At 49.2% G+C, this 5304-nt stretch overlaps 3 non-coding genes across 3 annotated transcripts; 2 read left to right on the plus strand and 1 right to left on the minus strand.

Annotated features, from left to right (window-relative positions):
* The first annotated feature begins 2206 nt into the window (after positions 1–2206).
* Positions 2207–2279, plus strand: Trnak-cuu. The gene has a single exon. It is a non-coding gene; the product is annotated as a tRNA-Lys (tRNA).
* A 105-nt stretch (positions 2280–2384) lies between these two features.
* Trnap-cgg lies at positions 2385–2456 on the minus strand. Its single transcript has one exon. It is a non-coding gene; the product is annotated as a tRNA-Pro (tRNA).
* A 2229-nt stretch (positions 2457–4685) lies between these two features.
* Positions 4686–4757, plus strand: Trnap-ugg. Its single transcript has one exon. It is a non-coding gene; the product is annotated as a tRNA-Pro (tRNA).
* The last annotated feature ends 547 nt before the right edge of the window (positions 4758–5304 follow it).

The raw sequence follows: 5304 nt of genomic DNA on the forward strand, positions 1-5304 counted from the left end.
TTCTTTCTTTCTTTCTTTCTTTCTTTCTTTCTTTCTTTCTTTCTTTTCCTTCCCTCCTTCCTTCCTCCCTTCCTCTTTCCCTTCCTTCCTTCCTTCCTTCCTTCCTTCCTTCCTTCCTTCCTTTCCTTCGTTCTTTCTTTCTACAGATCTCACTGTAGCTTAGGCTGGCCTGGAACTCATTATGTCATCCATACTGACCTCAAATTTGTGCTTATCATTCTGAGTCCCAAGTACTGGGGTTACTAACATCAAATACCTTGCCCAGCATACCTAGGAATACTAAAGCACCATGAAGAACCACCCTTACTTAGTTGGCAAACCACAGGGCCAGCCCACAATCATCTTCTAACATGGGAGCTAGAACCTTCCTGCCAGAAGGTAGGAACACAAGAGATACAGTCAGAGGGGACTCACACTGTCACACTTGAAGTTAGGGGGACAATGCTCTAAAAACAATTGCTTCCTGAGTCTGGTCCTCAATAGAGGAACCTGTTTGTCTGTATGTGCACAAGTGGCACCATGGCTTCACAAGCCCAAGTACCCATCTCCCGTCTGATCACTTTGATGGTGAAGTTGAGACAGATGAATGAGCCATAACCACACCTGGGATACTGAGCAGCTGTTTGGTACTGTTAAAGCCCTGTTTTGTTTAAATCACAAACAGTGAACGATTTTTTTTTTAATTTAAGTGCATTTTTTGATGATCATTTTTCTATGAATGAGCAAAATTAGTGGTTGGGGCAATTTGAATTCTTAATTGGCAGCTCTCAGACTCTCCTTGCTGCCCCAGCTTCCTTGAGAGAAAGGACTGTGTTAGTCAGATCGGCAGCCAAACTGCGCCCATACCAGCACGGCTTGCCTGTAACACGTGCCGAAAGCCTTAGCAAAACCACAGTGTTCATCACAGGCAGGCTGATTGCTTCAGTTCCCAAAGGCATGGCTGCAGGCAGGACTGTTTCTGTTTGCACCAGTCTTTTTGCACAAGCCTGGGTGAACTCTTGGTGATTCTGCAAGCATTTTCATCTGGGACAGAAAAGGAGGAAGCACATCTCTTGTAATCTAGCAGAGAGACCACTGTGATTAGAGCTAAAGAGAAAATGTTGTGATTGGTGTAAACCCCTCTTTCCTGGCCACGTGATCGGATGTTCCAGCTCCCTTGGATCATCCTGCTGAGAAATTTTCTCCTGTACTGTGTATCCTGTATGTCTTGTCTTGCCTACTTTAGTAGTGCAGGCTGAGCTGCAACCACGCAGCGGCTGCAGGGCAGCGGCAGATGCTTCCCCATTGGTGGGAACCGGTGGACGCTCCTGGGGCTGCTCTTGACCCTACACACTGCCACCAGATCCAGAGAGCTATAAAAGCTGCCAAACACCAGCTCTTGATTTTCACCTTACCTTCTCACAATTAATATTTGGGTAACAAAAAAGGAGCCAGTCAGAGGCGCTCATGAGATCTTCATACATGTAGCCTCTAGGGCTATAGCCAGCTAATGGTTGCTGGGGTGGGGAGGTCATGCTCCATGGTCATGCAAACAGCCCTACTAAAACTCAGTGGGTTACAAACCAAAACCCAAACGAATAAGCACGTAAGCAAACTAACAGACGCGAAAATAGGAGAGAGGCTTTTGGGAATAAGTGGGGACCAGCTGGAGTGGGCGGAAAATGGAGAGGTGAAATGACCAACATACATTATATAAATGCATGAAATTGTCAAAGAATGAATTTTAAAGGGACCCCTACTAGATAGCAGGTGGGTGACGAAATTGTGGCCTCCTGCTGGGTTTGGTCCCGAGGACTCTCCTAGGACTAGAGGAGACCCATCCTTTAAGGTTCATTGCAGGGAGACTCCTTGACATGGACTTAACTGGCTAAAAGCAGCTCTCGAGTTTCCTGTCCCTGGAGAAGATGCGATCGCTTGAGAGCGAAGCTTCTACCTTTCAGAACAGACGCCCCTGAATGCCTATCCAGAATAAACCTCCAGATTTCTGGCCTCAGTGCGTCAAACACTGGTCTCTTAGCGGCCGCTTAGCGTGCCTGGGTGGATCCATGTCCGCGTGTACTCCCCTAGCCCACAGGCTGAGTTCCTTGTTAGATGGTCTGGCACTCTCTTGGTTTCCCACTTGGAATTTTCTCCACCGTGATTTCGCCAAAAAGAGATAAAAGAACAATAATGGCTCTGTGACTCTTGACTACAAGTATGTTGTACAGCCCGGCTAGCTCAGTCGGTAGAGCATGAGACTCTTAATCTCAGGGTCGTGGGTTCGAGCCCCACGTTGGGCGTAGCTACTTTTGCCATCGGAGATTGCCACATAAGTGAAACATGATTTAGCTTGGTAGAATGTAAAATGATGGAAGTAAAAGTGTTGGGAAACTGGACCCCCTCCAGGGCTCGTCCGGGATTTGAACCCGGGACCTCTGGCACCCGAAGCGAGAATCATACCCCTAGACCAACGAGCCACACCGCAGCGGTTTCCCTTCACTTCCTTATAGGCCTGTATTCATTTCCAACTGAGCCGCGCTCTCCACTTGCTCGGGCTGTCGGGTGGGGAAACAAATTTGGCAATTTACCACAGAGCCTGCTCCAAACTAGCCTGTACCTCGCGAGAAAAGCTACGCTTTGGGAAGTCCTTGTCTGCCGGCTGAGACTGCTGTTGAGGCTGTGTCTGTAGCTAGAGAGCAAGGAGGAGGCAAGGAACAGCCATTAAACAAGCCCTTTCCACTAATTCTCCCCAAACACAGGTCCAAACGGCCCCACGGGACGCCCAAGACTGGGGGATGCAGCTGCAGCTCAGCCAGTTGGGTAATGTGTAGGATTCGCGCCTCACTCGCCTGGAGTTTGGTTCCATTGGTCTCAGCCATAGCATTTTGTCTGCATCTGAAAGGTTCAGCCCCGGGGTGCGCTCTCTATGGGCAGGACGTGGGAATACTAAAAGACTCCTTAGGAGCAGATGAACTATCGGACACCTCCGATCAAAGAAAACAGATACACAGCTGGCACGCGGTGGCCCAGCCAGCTGGTGGGGCCTGGGACCCGGCCCTCTGCAGTGCCGTTGTGAATTCTTGTCCACTCTGGATTCCAACACCGTAGGGCTGGTCTGCTCCTCCGTACTGAGAAGTTGTCTGTAGGGATTCAGTGAAACTCTTTAAGAGGAAAGAGCCGTTGAGGGCCGAGTTTCTTCAGTATCTGTTACTCTTACACTATGAGCAAGAATGCCAGATTGGGCAAAGGAGCCCTCACACACCCTTACCTCTCTGCTCACTTTTGGTCGTCCCTGTGCCTGGCTCCATAGTCTGGACCCAACTCCCTATGAGGTCTCATTCTGAGAAAAGTTGATTCGATTCAGGTCTGATCAAACAGAATTGGGCGGAGGAACCCCACAATTCAATAGTGTGGGAGTCTCAGTTCTGTTCTAAGCTGTAACCAGGTGGGAAATGGGTAGAGGGGGCTCCTTCCAGAGGTTCCCAGAGCAGCAGAGGGAGCAGAGGCCCAGGAGCCCAGGTACTGGACTTCTGAACTGCCCAGCCTTTCTGCTACCCTGAGCTGTCTTGTGTGTATTGGACGAGACCTCTTGCCTGTGTGGTCAGCTTGGCTCTCCTAGAACTATATAGCTCAGGGTCCCGAGACCAGCAACGGTGGCAGGGCAGTGGGAAGAGAGCGCCAGCAATGTGAAGAGACCTGTGTCTTGTTGCTTTGAGACAGTTTCCCTGCAACCCAGACTGACGCCCAGCCTGTGCCTCCACAGTGTAGGGATGACGAATGTGCAGTCTGGGGTCCTGAAACTCTTCCCACACCCCAAGGAACCTCCTTTTGTCTAACTCGACTTCAAAGCTTGGTCATTTCTCACCTAATCCGCTTAGGAGCAGTGTGAGACTGTACACCTGTAGCAGGGTGTCTTCTTTGGGGCTAGCCTAGGCAATATAACCAGAATCTGTTCCAAAGATGAGCTATGACCCATAGCTATCGATGTCTAGGATTCTGTTTCTTTTTCTTGCCACATGATCAAAAAAAAAAAAAAAACAAACCACCAATCCAAACCAAAGTATCACCACCACCACCACCACCACCACCACCACCACCACCACCACCACCATCACCATCATCACCACCACCACCAGCAGCAACCCTACATGTTTTTGGGGGTCTTATGTAGTGCAGGCTGGCTTCAAACTCACTGTGGAGCCAAAGATGACTTTGAACTTCTAATCCCCTTTACGTCACATCTCGAGCACTGCGATTTTAGGCTTTTCTTGTCACGCCTGGCTAAAACCATACGTATTTTAAGGACTTTAAATCTGTGTAGCCAAGCCTTTGGCTTGTCAGTTTTGTATTCTGTTTTGATTGGTATTTATCATTTTGAAAAATGGATGCTGTCTGCACGTTCCTTTGTGATCTCTAACGTCAGTACCCTGCCTAGAATGTCTCCTACTTTAATGACAGGTGAGCCCATTCGTATTCCACGCTGGTCAGGCATTTAGAGAATGGAAAATTTGCCAGTTCATCATCTCCTTGGTATATGTCGCTGAACTAGCGCTCGCCCTGCAAATCCCATAGTGGTTGTGAACTGGTGAATCCTTACGGTTCCTGTGCACAGTGATACCGAACAACCTAAAAATTGAAAATAAAAATAAACAGCAGTGACTTTACCTCATTCAGAGAGAGGGGAGGGGGAATAGGAGTTGTGTGCTGGCTCGTTGGTCTAGGGGTATGATTCTCGCTTTGGGTGCGAGAGGTCCCGGGTTCAAATCCCGGACGAGCCCAGTCCTGAGGTGTCTCTGGCTTTTTACAAGTTCCTCTTTCTTGTAACAGCAGGAGGAGGAGCAGATTCGGTGAGCCTCTGAAAGCAGAGAGAAGAGAAACGCGGACTTTAGCGGACAGTACTTAAATTGGAATCCTAGACCCCCAGGAACATCATAACATTGGCAACTAGTGCGAGGGAAGGGGTACATTTTCAAGCCAGATTTCTTGGATATTAGGTTAAATGAAGATAGACTGGGGTTGGACACCCACCTTCGCACTCTGGGCCTGGCTCTGGTTTCTCAAGGCAACTTCCTTCATCTGGTGAGAGAGAACACAGCAACTGACTCCAGTAGGGGAGAGGAAGAGGGAGGGACATTAGTGACCTGATGCATCTGTACCCACTTTTTTCTAGGGCCTGAGATCCTATGTGCGCTTCGTGGAGTTGTCGCCCTTAAGTCAAAGTCTTTCCCTTTCTTTTTCTTCTCCCCTCTCTTCCTCCCTCCCCTCTCCCTCTCTTCTTTTCCCCTCCCCTCCCCTCCCCTCCCCTCCCCTCCCCATGCCCTGAAT

This window comes from Grammomys surdaster, unplaced genomic scaffold, assembly GCF_004785775.1.
Source record: "Grammomys surdaster isolate TR1022 unplaced genomic scaffold, NIH_TR_1.0 126612, whole genome shotgun sequence".
In the NCBI taxonomy this organism is placed as follows: Eukaryota; Metazoa; Chordata; class Mammalia; order Rodentia; family Muridae; genus Grammomys; species Grammomys surdaster.